This window comes from Schistocerca americana, chromosome 3 (genome assembly GCF_021461395.2).
Source record: "Schistocerca americana isolate TAMUIC-IGC-003095 chromosome 3, iqSchAmer2.1, whole genome shotgun sequence".
In the NCBI taxonomy this organism is placed as follows: domain Eukaryota; kingdom Metazoa; phylum Arthropoda; class Insecta; order Orthoptera; family Acrididae; genus Schistocerca; species Schistocerca americana.
This window is the reverse complement of record NC_060121.1, coordinates 579,857,570-579,876,701: the sequence shown is the minus strand read 5'-3', so window position 1 is coordinate 579,876,701 and position 19,132 is coordinate 579,857,570.

Here is a 19,132-nt window from a genome sequence, read left to right as displayed (position 1 = left end):
TTGGATTCGTATAAAGAATGGCCAACACAATATGCTGATCTGAAGGATTAGTATTAGATTCAAAGAACAACGAACGACTGCCACTGAAAGTCCTCAACAGATGAGTCACAGACTCTGTCTTAAATAACTCAGCCCATTCTCTCAGTAACTTGTATAACAATCCAGTAGCACTTGGTAAATCCAAACATAGACTGTAACGTAATCCTATTTAGCAACTAGAAGTAGCTCCAACAGCGTTCATAGAAATTAGTAGACATAAAAATTCCAAAAACCGAAGGTCATTAGGTGTTGATGAAATTTCAAACAGAACTCTGAAACGTCGTTGTAACTTAATAAGTATGTCTCTAGTGATATGTGCAATGCGTTACTGGCAAAGATATATTTTACAGATCGGTTAAAAAAAAAAGCAGTTGTTAAACTCTTCATAAGAAAGGTGACAAGACAGAGTTAAACAATGTTCGCCCAATTTCCTTAGTACCATCACTTTCGAAAATCTTTTTCGAAAATATTCGGGAAAGTATTGCGCTCAAGAGTGTTCTCACACTTGGGTGCAAAAATTTACTTAGCATATCACAGGTTGTATTCCGGCAGGGTTGCTCTACTGCGAATGCTGCTTGCAAGTTCATTCATCAAACTGAAGAGCCTTAAATACTAAAATTTCGCCATCTGCTATTTTTGAGATCTTTTCCTGGCATTTGACTCTCTAGATCAATTTACTCTCTTGTGAAACCTCAAGTATTATGGAAATGGTGGCTTTATGCACAACTGGTTTGAATCACACATAACAAGTGCAAAAGGTTGTGCTGAAAATTCAAACAATAACAGAAGGGTTGAAAATTTTAGTAACTGGTGAGAAGTCCGTTCCCAGAAAATATCTATTTTGTACACCTAGAAATACTTCATATATCTGGCACTATAAATATTGCATTATTATTATTACTAGTAACACTCTTAATGATATCAGCTGTTGTAGAATAAGTACTGCCCCAGTATTAACTCTATTAGTTATTTGGTCAGTACAGTTAACTGCCAGTCAAACACTCAAATCATTCTAATACTAGTTGTCACATTGAAATTGTTATTTCTTATGTAACTATGATGCAAAAAAGATACCGTATTTGGAATCTCGATGTAATACAGGGCCCAACCTCTCTAATCAGAACAGGTGAATTACACAAATAAATGTGACTGCTATAATTAGGAACAAACGAGTAAACTTTATGATATATTTTTCTTATTTCCACTCAACAATGGCTTATGGAATAATTTTTTGGGGTAAATCATCACCAAGAAAGAAAGTGTTGATGACACAAAAACGAACAGTGGGTGTAATATGAGGTGTTTTCCTACCGGCGTCATGTAGGTAGCGCTTCAAGGAGCTAGGCATTTTATCTGCACCGTCACAATACATGTCCGGTGTATCTGAAAGGAGTATAAAATCTCAGAGGGCTCATAGAGTGGGTCATAACAAGCATATGACATCATCCCTTGGCATACGGCGCTAGGCATCATTGAACAGTGTCGCGCGCTACCAGGAGGGTAGGCACACAACATGCCGTCCGATCTGTCATGGTAGCAGGTCTGCAGGACAACATTTTCAATGTATTGGTGGCATAAAGGTAATTGAGAAGTACTAGAACTTTTATTAGAAAACAGTTACAAAAAGTGTTCCAAAATACGGCCTCCTGCTAGAATGAACGCCAAACAACGACGCTGGAGTGACTGTCACACTCTTTCAAACACTCCTTGAAAAGTGGAAATTGCATCACAGGCAGCCATAATGCGTGCTATCGGCCATTCATCTGTCCGGGTATTTCATAGACGATAGGTTTCGGGTGGTCCCAGAAGAAAAAATCATTGTGCGCCAAATTGGGGAAACGTTCAAGCCATGTCACCGCCCCACGGCGCCCTATTGAGTTCTCAACAAAGGTTTCATCAAAGGGCATTCGCAGTGCGTGTGCGAAGTGCGCAGGTTCACCAAAGTTGTGGTACCACATTTGCTGCCGTACGTTGATTGGAAGATGTTCTAACAGCCCTGGCAGAGTTTGTCGTAGAAAGATCAGGCATCTGTATGCCCCTCAGTCGCCGGGGATCATGCATAGACCTACAGGTCGACAGGTTTATCGCCTACGAAGCCGGCTCAAATGTTGACAGCGAGGCGATGCCGATGACCACGAACAAAGCAGCGTGCGGATTATCCCGTACCCAAACTGTTGATTGCGGCTGTGGAACGTACCGTCTCGTGTAAAGGATTCCCCATCAGTAAAAAGTACACAGCTCGTAAAATTCAGTCGAGCAGCAAACTTTTGCAAAAACCACTGGCAGAGTTCAATTCAACAGGGAAAGTCGTCTAGATCAAGGCCGAGAGACCTCTGAAAGCGGTAGGGGTGCAAATCATCTTCGTGCCACAGTCGCCAAATAGTGTAATATCTTACATCCATTTCCCGTGCAACATGCCGCGAGCTTGTCGATGGTGTATTTACCAGCAATGCTAATCCTCCTCTTTAATCTCTGGTGGACGAACTTTGAGCTGACACGCGTCCGTCAGGCCTTCGCACCTGTGACACAAAATGAATAGACCGGGTTTCGAAGTAGGCGTTACACGCATATGTGCCACTAAGAGAACGTAATAGTGGAAAGCGTGAAGTGCACCCGTCTCTCGTGGGGACTTTTGGTTATAGCAGTAAATGTGCATGAATCTAGCACTCCATTCGGATATCGCCGAATTTAAAAATGTTGGGCAGCATGAGCATTTCCATCCGCGAGCCCGTCAGTACAGTGCATGTCTGCCGGGTCCTCCCAAGAATAGTGCTCCATTTCCTGCCCGCTCCACATAGCAAACACAAGAGTTGCCCTGTTTGCTAATAATCTGACGCATGGCGAAACAAGACTCCACAGTGTGCACAGGTGCTGCCGCCTACGCAACACCTATCAAATAGCCATTTGCACAGCTGAAAGAAACGCGTTCACTTCCCTGTAGGAGGCGGAAAACACGTATTGTTGTCCCTCCTGGAAAATCAACTACAGGGTTTGAGAATAAAGTCGTACAACTCAATCCGAGGTCTATTTTACCCTTATGACACAAATGCATTGAAATCGTTGCCCTACAGACCTACTACAGTGACGACTCGGATGGAAAGTTGTGTGACTACCCTGTTGGCAGCTCGCGACGCTGTTCAACGACGCCTAGCGCCGTACGCTGAGGGATGTGGACATGGGTTGCGTGGGATCTATGCTTGTTATGACCCACTCTAACAAGTCTTTCGTTTTCCACATTCGTTTCAGGTGCACCCTATATAGTCGCTAATGAAATCCGTCACTATTTTAGAGGAACAGTGATTTTCATATCTACCAAAACAGAGGGAAACAACTTTTATTACCCATTACCAAGCTGACAATGGCTCAAAATGGAGTTCAGTATGCTACAACCAAAATTTTATCATCTTCCCAACAATATGTGTGACAGATAGCAAAGCTAATTTTAAATCTGACTTATAATCATTTCTCCTCGATAACGTCTGCTATTACGTTGCCGGATTTCTACGTTGAATCTGAGAGATAGAAAAAAGCAGTAAAATAAAAGCTTGTATTACAGAGATGGTCATTGTAACATTTCACCCGCTGTCTCACTTAGCACCAGAAACTATCTATGGTGTTAATTTCGAGTGATTTAGCAGGCTAGTTGAGGTGCAGTAGAGTGGCTGAGGATCTGTCAAACCAGAAACGTGTTTTCGTAGCTCTACGAATGCCGTTTTTTTATCTTGGAAGAATAGTGTCCATAGCATAGTTATCATGAAGATATAGAAGACAGGATGAATCGTGACCACGGAGAATTCTGACATAAACTCCCTGGTTGAAGATCACACTAAACCTAAATGAAAGTAGCAAAGCTATGGTATGAGGAACATCACCAATATATCATGAATCTACCTTGGATCCGAACAGCAACTCCGTTCATTACGGATGGAACGGGACAAGCGATCGACTGTGCACTCGAGCAGCATGTGAAAAGCGGAAAACACGAGACTTGTTGCACCGCACTCTACTTTTGTCGCCTCTGCAAGTCATGTTACCGTATTGTCTATTCAGCCGAATCGCAAATACACATCACATTTATGACATGACGTAAGTCAACAGTGGAATGTCACGTTACGACATGGTTCTAGTTATACACCATCGAGAGGACTTCAGAGCATTCAGTACGCTCTTTTCAGAACATACTAATATAGTGTTCTGTTGGGCTTATTTAGTAAATAGAAGTCTAAATACATAATACCAGCGTATCTATTAGCTAAGCAATGGTAGAAGTGCTCTGCGTCTTTTCATGAGCGCCCTGAAATGGTTATGTAGCATTCATTATTTTGCCCAGCATTTCTGTGCAGTATTTCCACTCTTCTCGATGTTGTATGCAAGGTGATCTATCGAGAGTGACCGGGCCAAATATCTCACGATATAAGCATCAAACGAAAAAACTACATAGAACGAAACTCGTCTAGCTGGAAGGGGGAAACCAATGGCGCTATGGTTGGCCCGCTAGACGGCGCTGCGTTTTTTAAAAATAGGAACCCCCATTTTCTGTTACATATTCGTGTAGTACGTAAAGAAATATAAATGTTTTAGTTGGATCACTGTTTTCGCTTTGTGATAGATGGTGCTATAATAGACACAAATGTGTATGTACATGGTATCACGTAACATTCCGCCAGTGCAGACGGTGTTTGCTTCGTGATAAATTACCCGTATTAAAGTAGACCTTTTACCAATTGCGGAAAAGGTCGATATCGTGTTGTTGTATTTCTATCGTGAAAAAAATGCCCAACGGGCGTGTGCTATGTATGCTGCTCGGTATCCTGGACGACATCATCCAAGTGTCCGGACCGTTCGCCGAACAGTTAAGTTATATAAGAAAACAGGAAGTGTTCAGCCACATGTGAAACGTCAGCCACGACCTACAACAAATGATGATGCCCAAGTAGGTGTTTTAGCTGTTGTCGCAGCTAATCCGCACACCAGTAGCAAACAAACTGCACGAGAAACGGTAATCTGAAAACCGTCGGTGTTGAGAATGCTACATCAACATCGATTGCACCCGTACCATATTTCTATGCACCAGGAACTGCACGGCGACGACTTTGAACGTCGTGCGCAGTTCTGCCACCGGGCACAAGATAAATTACGGGACAATGACAGCTATTTTGCACGCGTTCTATTTAGCGACGAAGCGTCATTCACCAACAGCGGTAACGTAAACCGGCATAATATGTACTGTTGGACAAAGGAAAATCTACGATGGCTGCAAGTGGAACATCAGCGACCTTGGCGGGTTGATGAATGGTGCGGCATTATGGGGGAAATGATAAGGGGCCCCCATTTTATCGATGGCAATCTAAATGGTGCAACGTATGCTGATTTCCTACGTAATGTTCTACCGATGTTACTACAAGATGTTTCACTGCATGACAGAATGGCGATGTACTTCCAACATGATGGATGTCCAGCACATAGCTCGCGTTCGGTTGAAGTGGTACTGAATAGCATATTTCATGACAGTTGGATTGGTCGTGAAGCACCATACCATGGCCCGCACGTTATCGGATCTGACGTCCCCGGAATTCTTTCTGTGGGGAAAGCTGAAGGATATTTGCTATCGTGACAACGCCTGACAACATGCCTCAGAGCATTGTCAATGCATGTGCGAACATTATGGAAGGCGAACTACTCGCTCTTGAGAGGAATGTCGTGACACGTATTGCCGAATGCAGTGAGGTTGATGGACATCAGTTTGAGCATATATTGCATTAATGTGGTTTTTACAGGTAATCAGGCTGTAACAGCATGCGTTCTCAGAAATGATAAGTTCACAAAGGTACATATATCTCATTGGAACAACTGAAATAAAATGTTCAAACGTACCTACGTTCTGTATTTTAATTTAAAAAACCTACCTGTTACCAACTGTTTGTCTAAAATAGTGAGCCATATGTTTGTGACTATTACAGCGTCATCAATCACAAAGCTAAAAAAAGTTCGTACTACACGAATATATAATAAAAAGTGGGGGTTCCTATTTTAAAATATTGCAGTTGATATCTGTTTGACTTATGGCAGCGCCATCTAGTGGGCCAAGCACAGCGCCATCCGGTTTCCCCCTTCAAGTTAGACAAGTTTTGTTCTTTATAGTTTTTTCGTTTGACTCTTATTTCGTGAGATATTTGGCCCAGTCACGATCATTTGACCACACTGCATGTTTCGGAGTTACTTATGTGGGTATGAGATAAGTGGATACCGTGCAAGGATTACAGGTACCCTCTGTAATGGAATCTAAATCAGACGGGAAGCTGTTCCAGGATGAAACTCACGTGAAGGAATCAACCGTATCTTCAAAAACAATGAAATCCAGAACTATTGAAACACTGTACAGACGTTACATAAGCGACGAATGGAGTTCGCAGGGTAAGTGCTCTACTTAGGTTTCAGTGAAGCGCCCAGTCAGTACCGACCGTGGTGAGTCAAAAGAGACTAAGAATAGGCAACTGGCACTCTGTGTATTCTGACGAAGAAAAACTAAGTTGGTGGCAGTAAACCGAATGAGACGAACAGCATTACAGTCTCTGTATTAGCAGCCCTGAGAGCACAAGAATCGTTAGACGGAGTGGGCCTCATTCGCGTCGAAAATTTAGCACTTTGAAACGTCCCATTAGTAAAATTTAAAAACGACTGTGCTGATAAACCTTTTACGTTATTTGATTTTCAAAGAGCTGACCAAAACTGAACGTATTCAGATATTTCTCTCTTTACTTATTCTGATCATCACTAAACTGACACACAATATTTTTAGCGCAACGCAATCTGACTTTCAATAATCCCCACAAATAATGGACTTGACTAACAATAACCTATAGCTTTCATGAATCGCTTACCTCACAAAAATCTTAGTTACTCGAACTACTGCAATACAGTGAGCGCCAATAGTGCCAGCTAAATAAAAGATTCTAACTACTAAAGGCATTAACTACTGATAGGCATAGTTAGCAAAAAAAGGTTTCGATGGAGAACCAACAATGTATTTACCTTAATAATGTTCAAATGTCATCACATATACACTCCTGGAAATGGAAAAAAGAACACATTGACACCGGTGTGTCAGACCCACCATACTTGCTCCGGACATTGCGAGAGGGCTGTACAAGCAATGATCACACGCACGGCACAGCGGACACACCAGGAACCGCGGTGTTGGCCGTCGAATGGCGCTAGCTGCGCAGCATTTGTGCACCGCCGCCGTCAGTGTCAGCCAGTTTGCCGTGGCATACGGAGCTCCATCGCAGTCTTAAACACTGGTAGCATGCCGCGACAGCTCGGACGTGAGCCGTACGTGCAGTTGACGGACTTTGAGGCGAGGGCGTATAGTGGGCATACGGGAGGCCGCGTGGACGTACCGCCGAATTGCTCAACACGTGGGGCGTGAGGTCTCCACAGTACATCGATGTTGTCGCCAGTGGTCGGCGGAAGGTGCACGTGCCCGTCGACCTGGGACCGGACCGCAGCGACGCACGGATGCACGCCAAGACCGTAGGATCCTACGCAGTGCCGTAGGGGACCGCACCGCCACTTCCCAGCAAATTAGGGACACTATTGCTCCTGGGGTATCGGCGAGGACCATTCGCAACCGTCTCCATGAAGCTGGGCTACGGTCCCGCACACCATTGGGCCGTCTTCCGCTCACGCCCCAACATCGTGCAGCCCGCCTCCAGTGGTGTCGCGACAGACGTGAATGGAGGGACGAATGGAGATGTGTCGTCTTCAGCGATGAGAGTCGCTTCTGCCTTGATGCCAATGATGGTCGTATGCGTGTTTGGCGCCGTGCAGGTGAGTGCCACAATCAGGACTGCATACGATCGAGGCACACAGGGCCCACACCCGGCATCATGGTGTGGGGAGCGATCTCCTACACTGGCCGTACACCACTGGTGATCGTCGAGGGGACACTGAATAGTGCACGGTACATCCAAACCGTCATCGAACCCATCGTTCTACCATTCCTAGACCGGCAAGGGAACTTGCTGTTCCAGCAGGACAATGCACGTCCGCATGTATCCCGTGCCACCCAACGTGCTCTAGAAGGTGTAAGTTAACTACCCTGGCCAGCAAGATCTCCGGATCTGTCCCCCATTGAGCATGTATGGGACTGGATGAAGCGTCGTCTCACGCGGTCTGCACGTCCAGCACGAACGCTGGTCCAACTGAGGCGCCAGGTGGAAATGGCATGGCAAGCCGTTCCACAGGACTACATCCAGCATCTCTACGATCGTCTCCATGGGAGAATAGCAGCCTGCATTGCTGCGAAAGGTGGATATACACTGTACTAGTGCCGACATTGTGCATGCTCTGTTGCCTGTGTCTATGTGCCTGTGGTTCTGTCAGTGTGATCAAGTGATGTATCTGACCCCAGGAATGTGTCAATAAAGTTTCCCCTTCCTGGGACAATGAATTCACGGTGTTCTTATTTCAATTTCCAGGAGTGTATATCGATCAATTCATGACATCTGTCTTTAAAAATTTCTTTTTTGTGGCGCGCACACGTCCAGGTCCTCCGCTTATAGTAACATCTCAAAACTCTGGCATCTCTCTCCCCACATCGACCACTGCTGGCGGCTCACCTCCAACTGCCCAAAGCTACACGTTGTTGTCATCCAACTGCCGAACACTACAATAGCGAATATTCCAACAATGAGTCCAACCAGCCACAGACTGCACACAGCACAGTTAGTGATTTTCATACAGAGCGCTACGTGGCATTACCAACATAAAAACCTAAACAGCCTACTTTCAACTTTAGCGAGAGTGTTAGTTTAACTCATGACTGTAATGCAAAAATGCCCACATTGAAATACAATCATTGTTCACAGCTTGGTTCATGTTTTTGTGAGGAAATATGGAGCGCTTCGCCTGGTGCGAACAGCGTGAAATACATTTTATTTATGTCGAAGCGGGAGCGAACAGGCTTGCATGGGCAACGGTTCCCGTTACATCACGTTACGTTTGCCGTTCATCGCCGGCGTTCTGGTAGCTAGGATAGTTTCAAGGGATATGAAGCCTTGGTTGGACGCTCACATCCCGATATTTAAAGCTAATTTATTGAAGAGATTCGGCGCAACTCCATCCTAAGCCACCCAGTAAGTGGTACAGGCATTGGTCGGAAGCCACATAGTAGTATTCAGTATCATGCATGAGCAGGTCAAGGTTCGTACAAACGCCTTTGCCCCTTTCATTTGGTTAAAAATATCGAGTTCGGGTAGATCTGGTACAAGATAAGTATTTTTTAAGGAATACGCTGTACATGTTTGTTGTTCACCTTCATCATACATTCCCAAACAATATATCTGCATGGTTAAGAAAATGCATGTCATCTACAAGCGATGCCCTTAAACATTTTCTCAATGAATGCAAGGAGTGATATTATACATGACACTGCCTTACAAATGATAAAAAAAACGAACTTCAAGTGTGGCGTGCTCACAATACTGATGGAGACAGTGGCACTGGCTATCCATTAACGGGTGTCCATCTCACTATGACGGAGCGCCCTCGCATTTCAGTCTGGCTGCCAGGAATCAAATCGAGAATTACTTTGGAAACAGTGGATTGGTGGGAACGGACATGTGGACAGGTCGACTCGAGTAGTTGACATAGTACTGATTCGCTTACACATGACTAGATACCTTTGAGTGACTGCTTCAATAAAAGGTATGGTAGATGTAGGAACCACACATTTTCCATGTTTTGTGGTTTTATTGGATGCCACAACTGGAAGCACACTCAGTAGAACCCCAAAGATATATATATATATTTTTTTTTACATAGAATTCTCCGTAGAGATGTGGCAAGAGTTTGCGCTGGCGAATAGAATCAGGCTACGGGTAAATAGCTGTTGACTGCAGCTGCATCGTTCTGCGTGCTTTATCGAGGTACAACGCCGTATGCAACAGCACGAACCGTGATCAACCTGCCTGTTGTATGAGTTCTCGGTAGGGTCACAAAGCGTCGCTGTATTCGATGACGTCACATTTGGTTGCAGCAAACAATGCGGACTGTGTACTTTGTACAAGTGGCTTGCCAGTGCACGCTAGATGTTTGATAAATCGATTCAGTCGGAGTACATGCTTGTTTCAAGAGCGCACAATGTTGCGAACAGGTAGCGTTCCTCATAGTAATCTCGTTTCTGATCAGCTTTCTTGTCCCGTGTTTCAGATCGCTCCTACGAATGAATGAAACTTGTGGATGATAAGTTTCCGTATTCGCAAACACTTTAAATAATTTTAACAACTTCAACTCATTTCAGAAATAAGAGAGCAGCTCAGGTGAAGCTCACCCGTACAGAACTTTTGGTATGAACAGCGATGTGCTTTACCAGCCGTAGTCCTATTGGTGGTGGTACGCCTTTTCCTTCCTTTGTGCATTGATCTGACTTGCTCAGTCACTTTTGGGAGACACTACAGTTTGACGTGACCTCAGAACCACATTGCAACATGACATTCATTGCATTAAGTCATTACCGGACGTACAATAGACTGACAAAAAGAATTATGATACCTACCGACGTTTGAAACGCGTAGCTTTGGATTTATAATCCAACAAAAAATTACTAAATAGTCCCACAAACAACCATTTGCATGACAAGAATTACATTTCCGAATGCGGCAACAATATAAATAAAAACCTAAGCTAGGCCTTTTACATATTTTGTGAAGAATTTTTGGCAAAATTAGTACCAACAGCCTCTGGGCGTCGTATGATAACAGAATAATAATGACTGCCCTACACATTTTGTGTCGCAGCACATACTGTCTGTTAACGTTCAGTACACTAGGTTAAATACCATCGATACATTGACCGTAATTTGTCAAGAATAAATTTGCGATCGGCAATAGATGTGTTACGGGAGGGGTGGCCAAGAATTCGGGTCGCCTTCCTGTCTTCACAGGAGCGCCTCAGCGCTCAGTGTGGCTGGCGCAATTTCCCAACCGCCACGCCTCGGTGTATACGCGTGAGCCGGGGATACCGCGAAAGGCATCATTTAAATAGCAATGTAGTCGCACTGCGTACCACTTCGTTTTATATTTTGTATTGCTTAAAAACATAGACAAAAACAACTTTTCAGTATTATTGAATTGTTTATGGTGCGCTGAAGACGTAATTATTACCTGGTACAAACTGAAGGCATACGTACAGACGGAGAGAATTTCACAAATTTTCAGACTCAGATTGCTACCTAATCGTGTTTTATTTCGTTTGACAGATAGAAAAAACTTCTTTCATATACATGTTGTTCGAAATATTGTAGCACTTTTGCAACCTAATTATGGAGACGTGGAAACTGCCTGAAGAAAGCAATGTAGATGTGCTGAACAGTTTTAATTATGAGGGGATTTGGCTTTAAAACGGAAATTACCTATCAGCTCAATAAGTTACGCCTGTACGTGGATGATGCTATGAAGTGAAACGGTAGCCTTGAAAACAGCTCGATTACAACTATGAGATTGGCAGTGTCCTCAGAATCCTTGGGGAACAATCAGTATAACTCTTTGAAGACTACAATGAATTCATGAAACCCATTGTTTTTACAATGCGATTTTCTTTTTAAATTCATCCCCATCGAATTAGAAGACGTTGTGGTCTTACTTTGCGCAGTGTGCAGTCAAGTCTACTTGAAATGCAAGGTCTGTATTCCATTGCAGGCATTCTAATATTCGTTCCTTCATAAATTCAACAATAGCGAGCTCTAAGTCGAAAAATCGCTCCAGATATGCCCCTTGATTTAACAAACTTACTTTTCAGTAATATATACAGTCTGCATACTCTTTGTTCAGTTCCACCGAAAACTGTTGCAACTGACACCCTACACACGACATCAGAAACCTTACTATTCGTACCACCAATTGTAGCACAAGGTGATTTTTCATGTGCGGAACAGTGTAACTCGACTGTCGATCGTTGTACATTTTCGCTCTTTCATTCCCAGCTACAACTTTAAATTCTGTGTGCAAGGTATCGTAATGTCGTTTCATAGTAGATTTGGATATCTCGTCGCTTATGCGACTGCATAACATATATCGAAAGTTCTCACTTCACTCTTCTATCATTCCCATTCATTTTTAAAGGCTTCTGACGATGGATCACCAGACTGCCTCTTCTCGTGCTAACAGACACTGGACCTGTGAACGTTCTTCATATCACGAACAAATAGCGAAAAGTAAACAGCGCTTACACCAAGGTTTTACCGAACTGCAGAGAGTTCTGTCGACCAAAAAATACCACACTGCAGTACAAAATGAAATGTCGCTCTGTACTGGGTACTTCCTGGAAGCAACAAGCAAAATCTAGGCAAGCCGAGATTTGGCTCGCCCGCTGCCCACACGGCCCTCACGCGTAAAAGTCTGGCACGCCGTGGCAAGCCCTGCTTTAAGGGCACACCTCAAAAGATAATATGCATCAGTGCTACAGCTTTAATTGCACTTTATAAGGATAGAGAGGAATTGAGTAGGTAAACTTCTTCGTTCTGACGCTCATGGGCTAATCGAGTCTGAGCGATCACAGTGTCCTCCTCTACCTATGGCATCATACGGATGTAGCAGGCGGTCAACACACCGCTCTTCCGACCGCTTTCTCGTTTCTTGACTTTTGGAGTCGCTACAAAGCGCTCGAGTAGTATCTCACTTGGCCTCAGAGGATGAGTACACCCCGTACAACCGGGTCACGTGCACATCTGTGCCGACCACTCAGCCACGGAGGCGAACAATGCAATGAGGAGTCAGTCAGATTTCCCATCAACAAGTCTTTACTCAGCAGACCTTGGCGAAATTTGCTGACTCCGCAAAAGGAAAAAGAGACGAAGGAATACGTATTAATAGAACATACTATAACTACTTTCGTTATCGCAATGAGTTTGTTGTGATTGTCGCTACTGTGTGTAAGTTTCAGTGGATGGGACAGCTAACCAGATTTACAGTGCAAGTAAGTTTGTTGTCTCGCTAGCTTTCCCCTGAATTACTTTGCAAGATACATCTTAATGACGTCAAACTCGCCATTTGTAAGAATGTTATTTGCATTTTTATTTAAATACGGCAGCATTCTGCCCATTTACAGATATGTTCACATAATGGCAGAGTTAATTTAGTTTAATAACACAAGTAAGTACGGAACACTTTTGTTCGAATTAAGTTACAAGTTACTTCATAAAACTCCCTTTAAGGAATAGAAGGAATAACCCAGAAGGAAATTTTTCAGCTCTCTCTCAAATTTAGCTTTGCTATGTATCAGGTATTTAATGTAACTGGGTAAGTAATCATTATCTGCAGTAAGAGCAATATTGACCCCTTTCTCAGCTGAAGTCAGTTTTAATGAAGTTTTTTAAAGTGATTTTTTCAACTAATATTGTAATTACTTATACCAGTTTTCTTTACTTACAACAAATTTCCTGCTAGATAATAGGTGCTGTGATGTGATATTTAACCCCATTTAAATTCTTTAACAGTTGTTTACAACTTTTGTATTATCCTTATGGAAAACTTTCGTGCGATGAAAACACGTATCTTAAAAATGTGTTATCCTAGAGTACAATTTACTATGAAATTACCGAATAAGTTTTAGCAAGGTATGTTACACAGCTGAATCGCCTCACTCCAAGTCTGACGATAACACGAAGTACAAAAGTGCCTGAATAGAGACTTTTCGACAGAGCTATTTCATTTCATCTTACACTCTCATTAATGTACAACCCAACCGCGTATGAATGTTCTGTCTTGCTTATTTGACTCCAGCCCATGTCTTGAAGCTATCACTGGTCTTACACCCAAGGCGTAGAGTATCGTCGACGCACCACTGCACCGTAAGGGTGCCTGCGCTAAGTGACAACCGAAGGGCTGCTTGCATGAAAGTAAATGGCACACAAACACTGATGGAAAAGAATTAGTGCACCCTTTTACAGATGTCCAGTTCACTCAGCATTTATTGTTGCAACAGTACATATTCAGTACATGAAATGATTAAATTTGCGGATCATTACCACAAGGGGTTTTGGGGTACAAGGTATCGACCCATACTGAAACATATTAGTACATAGCGCAGCCTCCACAGGCAGATGGCGAATCCTGATCTTAGATACTTCAGTCCACGCCTGATCGACGTATTCACTTAATTCTCTCTGAGTCATTGACTGACGAGACACGCACGGCACTTCTCGTCCCATCATGTCCCACACTGCTCGACTGGAAAGAAGTCCAGAGATCGTGTTGGCTAGATAAGTTGCCGAACGTCCGGCAGAACACGTTAAGTTTCACGGGTAGTGTGTAAGCGAGCATCACTCTGTTGGAACAAAAAATCACCCTCCTGTTGCACGAACAGCGAAAGAACAGGTCTAACGACATTTTGCACGTACCAAGTTCTGGTTAGCAACCCTCCAGGAACATCAAAGCTGACCGAGAGTTGTAGCTTTTCGCACCTCAGACCATAGGGTTTGGGGTGGGGCCAGTGCTTCTGGGACGGATGCACTCTACGAGACACCACTCACCAGGTCTACGTCGTATGTCTAAACGACCATCACTTGCGGGCACACAAAATATGCCTTCTTCGCTGAAATCACGGTGTGGTATTCCACCTTCGAAGCGTTCCTCTGACAGCACCAGTCAAGCCGTGTACGTTGACGTCGCAGCGTGAGCGGAAGACGGGCTAGAGGTGTGCATGCCCGTAGTCCCACTGCCAATAACCGTTTCGCAACAGTTCGTGAGAGACATCTGGACTCAGAAGTACTCTTATCTATGCTGTGTCAGCTGTATGATCTGCCGCCGTTGCCCTTAGAATACGGCTCTGGAGGGTGTCTGCGCCGTACGGATGTCCAGAACCTGGTCTACAGGGGTGAGAATGTTCCCATTACCGCTATCAGCATCGTTGCACAGCTGACACAGCACGTCCAGTTCGTGTAACTACTCTCGGAAAGGATCATCCGGTCTCATTTGGCTGCAGGAAACACAAGTGCGTCTCCTTGGGATGGTTATGCAATTGTTTCACACGTCTGCATCCCATTGAGCCTTCTCGCTGCGAGCGGTCCCTATTAAAGGGTGGACGCATATGAAGCTCTGGTAGAAATGCCTCTACAGGCTATGAAATCATAACCCTCCAACTGGAAAATCATGTCTCAGTCTGTAGTGAGGCGAAGCTGGCGACGTCCAGAAAAGCGTAAGCCAGTTTTCAATTTCTGGTTCAAATGGTTCAAATGGCTCTGAGCACTATGGGACTTAACATCTGAGGTCATCAGTCCCCCTAGACTTGGAACCACTTAAACCTGACTAACCTAAGAACATCACACAAATTCATGCCCGAGGCAGGATTCGAACCAGCGACCGTAGCAGCAGCGCGATTCCGGACTGAAGCGCCTAGAACCGCTCGGCCACAACGGCCGGCTTCAATTGCTGTTTCAGCTCTCAGGATTAACTTGAAGCATCAGTCGCACAGTGTCAGCTAGGGCATGAGATTGGCATTACTTATCACAATATATGTTTTTGAATTGTAGCTGACCAGCTACCATTATCGATACTGTGTGCCGACAGACCACTAGATGTAGGTTAGAGTGCAAGTTGCTTTCAAACTTCTAAACGAAGTGATATCTCTAATTGTTGTTAGGAAAATGCAGGCACTTCCTGTCGTCTCTTCTTCAGTTAGAATTATCAACATAAAATATTGTATCAGTATCTGCCAAAATATGTACTTCCCATGGAATCTAACAGAAATAGTAAAAAGTTGAAGAAATACATTACAGGAAAGAGGAAAATGGAAGGATCATCGTCACAAATGAATCCTATACGGCTGGGTGCGGACGTCATTCATACTATAATGAAGAGACCATAATGGAGAAGTATCAGTTTTCCAAAAGAAGGGTATGACGTAAAGCAGCCTCCTTTGAAATTTTGGCACGACATTATCCAGTGAAGATAACAGATGAAAGGTTAGACACTTTTCTGGCTAATGCAACCGAATGGCAGCATGAGAATGCGATTCGACTCATATATAAACATATCCTGCATGAATAAAAATTATCACTTGGGTGTCTTGTTTGTTCTCCTATAAACAAATGTAGAAACGTTAAACATATGTCACCTGGCACGTCTGGGAAACACCTTTCCAAACGTCTTAGGATATAGCCTACGTAGGAGGTTATGCGTTATAATGACATCAAAGAGCGACAGATACGAAAAGTATCGCTTTAATAACAACGCGATACATCCTCCCGTAACCATACATTTGGTCAGTAACTGAACATTATTGGAACGAGGTTTCATATTACGTCTCTGACAATATACTCTACTGTAGTATGAGTACATGGATTTAAATGCAGCGAGAACTTACAATTACTGTTTGACATTACTCCAGAAAGGGTGAATATCGGTGGCAGCATCTCATTAAACTGACACTTTCCGGCAGAGAATTTAGTGTCTACTGGACACCACAATTCTAGAGAAAATATGTGTCCTTAAATGTAAGATAGCTTAAAGGAGTAACGCATTTCTTAGTTGTGGCATTTATGTGTTTCGTTTAAAGTACCTGCATACTTAGTAATCGTTTTCAGTATTGCTAATGTGTCGCTTCATTGATAAAATATTTTGTGTTGTCTCTACGTAACCTTTCAATATTTTCATTACTTTGTAAAATGCACAACATGGCTTTCAACGATATGGAGAGGCTGGTTCAAATGGCTCTGAGCACTATGGGACTTAACATCTGTGGTCATCAGTCCCCTAGAACTTAGAACTACTTAAACCTAACTAACCTAAGGACATCACACTCATCCATACCCGAGGCAGGATTCGAACCTGCGACCGTAGTAGTCGCGCGGTTCCGGACTGAGCGCCTGAACCGCTAGACCACCGCGGCCGGCAACGATATGGAGTAAATATGAACAAAATACAGATAGCTCGTCGAATGTGCTGGATCGCAGCGATAGAAAATTAACTTTCTTTGGCTTTCGTGTAATTACGTTGCTTCCAAAGATTCGTCAAATATCAAAAGAAACAAAAGAAGTCACTTCCTCTTTCTTCTACGTCTTGGAAATAAAGAGCAATATTTCTTCTGCTACATTCTCTGCTAATGGCGTTATCGAAATGCCAGAGATGGCGAACATTTTAGACTGAGGGCATTTCCGGTGAAACGCGGGGAGCAACTAAATGGTGCATATTAAGCGTAGAATATCACTGGAGGAAGAGATTTATGTTACCCTGAAAATCGCTTTTCTGTGACATAAGCTGTCCCTTCCTCGAGTCCATCGTTAAGAAGTTTGTTATCGATTATGTGAGCACGTACATGATCTTGATACGGTCTCAGTCACTTTGGAAAAATTTCCAAAAGTAACACTCCGTTTCACCTCTCATTAACAAACAAGTGTGCTTATATGAAGTTTTGTATGATATGAAGGTAACACTCCTATCATAATATACAAAGACATGTAATAATTACAGTTAGCTTTTAGCTTCTATTTTAGAAATTTTTACATTTCATTAAAGCTACATGATATCTCGCAGGCATCAGTACTAGTATAAACAGTGAGAAAGTGCCGCTAACCACTAAATGCCATCTATCAGTTCAGTAATACACGTTGATACTCGACGCAGTTTCAAAGACGGATGCAATTATATTCAATAGATGACATGTGGCGCTACTGGGAACTGCGTAAGCTCCACTACGAGTCTAGGACACTTGAAGACTGGCTGGAACGTCTGGCGACGGCAGACACTGGGGACCTTGCGTCGGTCGGATTCAGTTTATAGCCTGGGACCAATAGGGCTAGCTGACAGCTGGTGTATCGATGACTTAGCACCGCCCTTGACGCTGCTTGTTGAGGCTGGGTTAGTTTAACAGTACTTTCGAAAGAAGTTCAGTCTGGAGATTGTGCCGGACTAGTGCTATTATATGCTAACGTATAATCGTGATCCTGTGATAACTATTTCGCAATGTATCTGGTGCCGCACCGCATACAGAATGATAGTAATTTCTCATTCCAGTTGGAAAATTTTCTGCATACATTATCTCCTTATGGTTACATTCATAGTTTATTCAGCTGTCTTGTCTGACACCAAAGATAGGAACTGGCTCGTTCTGCTTGTCAAATTGTATGTGCGGGAACTTCTGATACGTCTTTTTCCAGCACCGCGACGAGAGCAGAGTCTAGAATACTTACTCAACAGGAACATTGTTTAATATTTAATGCTTTTCACTCAGTAAGTTGACGACAGCAGCCCAGATGCCGATCATGGCTAGCAGGCAGAGAGTGATAAATCCTGAGACAGCGGAGACTGGCGGCAGGTGTGCTGACGCAGGGCGCGTTGACAGCTTGGTGACAAGACACAATGCCAGGTGGCACCGTTTACTCCCAGTGATAACGTTTACATTGTAACGGTGAAGGACATAATGTGGTTTTTGGTGAGCCTGGTGAGATGTAAACATGTTTTATCGTCTCACTTCCACGGTGTACCTGTACCTCTATTTTCGGAAAAATATTCATTTACATCTACATCTACATGGATACTCTGCAAATCACATTCAAGTGCCTGGCAAAGGGTTCATCGAACCACCTCCACAATTCTCTATTATTTCAACCTCGTATAGCGCGCAGAATGAATGAACACCTGTATCTTTCCGTACCAGCTCTGATTTCCCTAATTTTATAGTGGTGATAGTTCCTTCATATGTAGGTTGGTGTCAACAAAATATTTTTGCGTTCGGAGGAGGAAGTTGGTGATTGAAATTTCGTGAGAAGATTCCGTCGCAACGAAAAACGCCTTTCTTTTAATGATTTCCATCCCAAATTCTGTATCATTTCTGTGACACTTTCACTCATATTTCGCGATAATACAAAACGTGCTGCCTTTCTTTGATTTTTTTCGATGTACTCCGTCAGTCCTATCTGGTAAGGATGCCACACCGCGCAGCAGTATCCTTAAAGAGGACGGACAAGCGTAGTGTAGGCAGTCTCCTTAGTAGTTCTGTTACATTTTCTTAGTGTCCTGCCAATAAAAGGCAGTCTTTGATTTGCCTTCCTCACTATATTTTCTATGTGTTCCTTCCAATTTAAGTTATTCGTAAT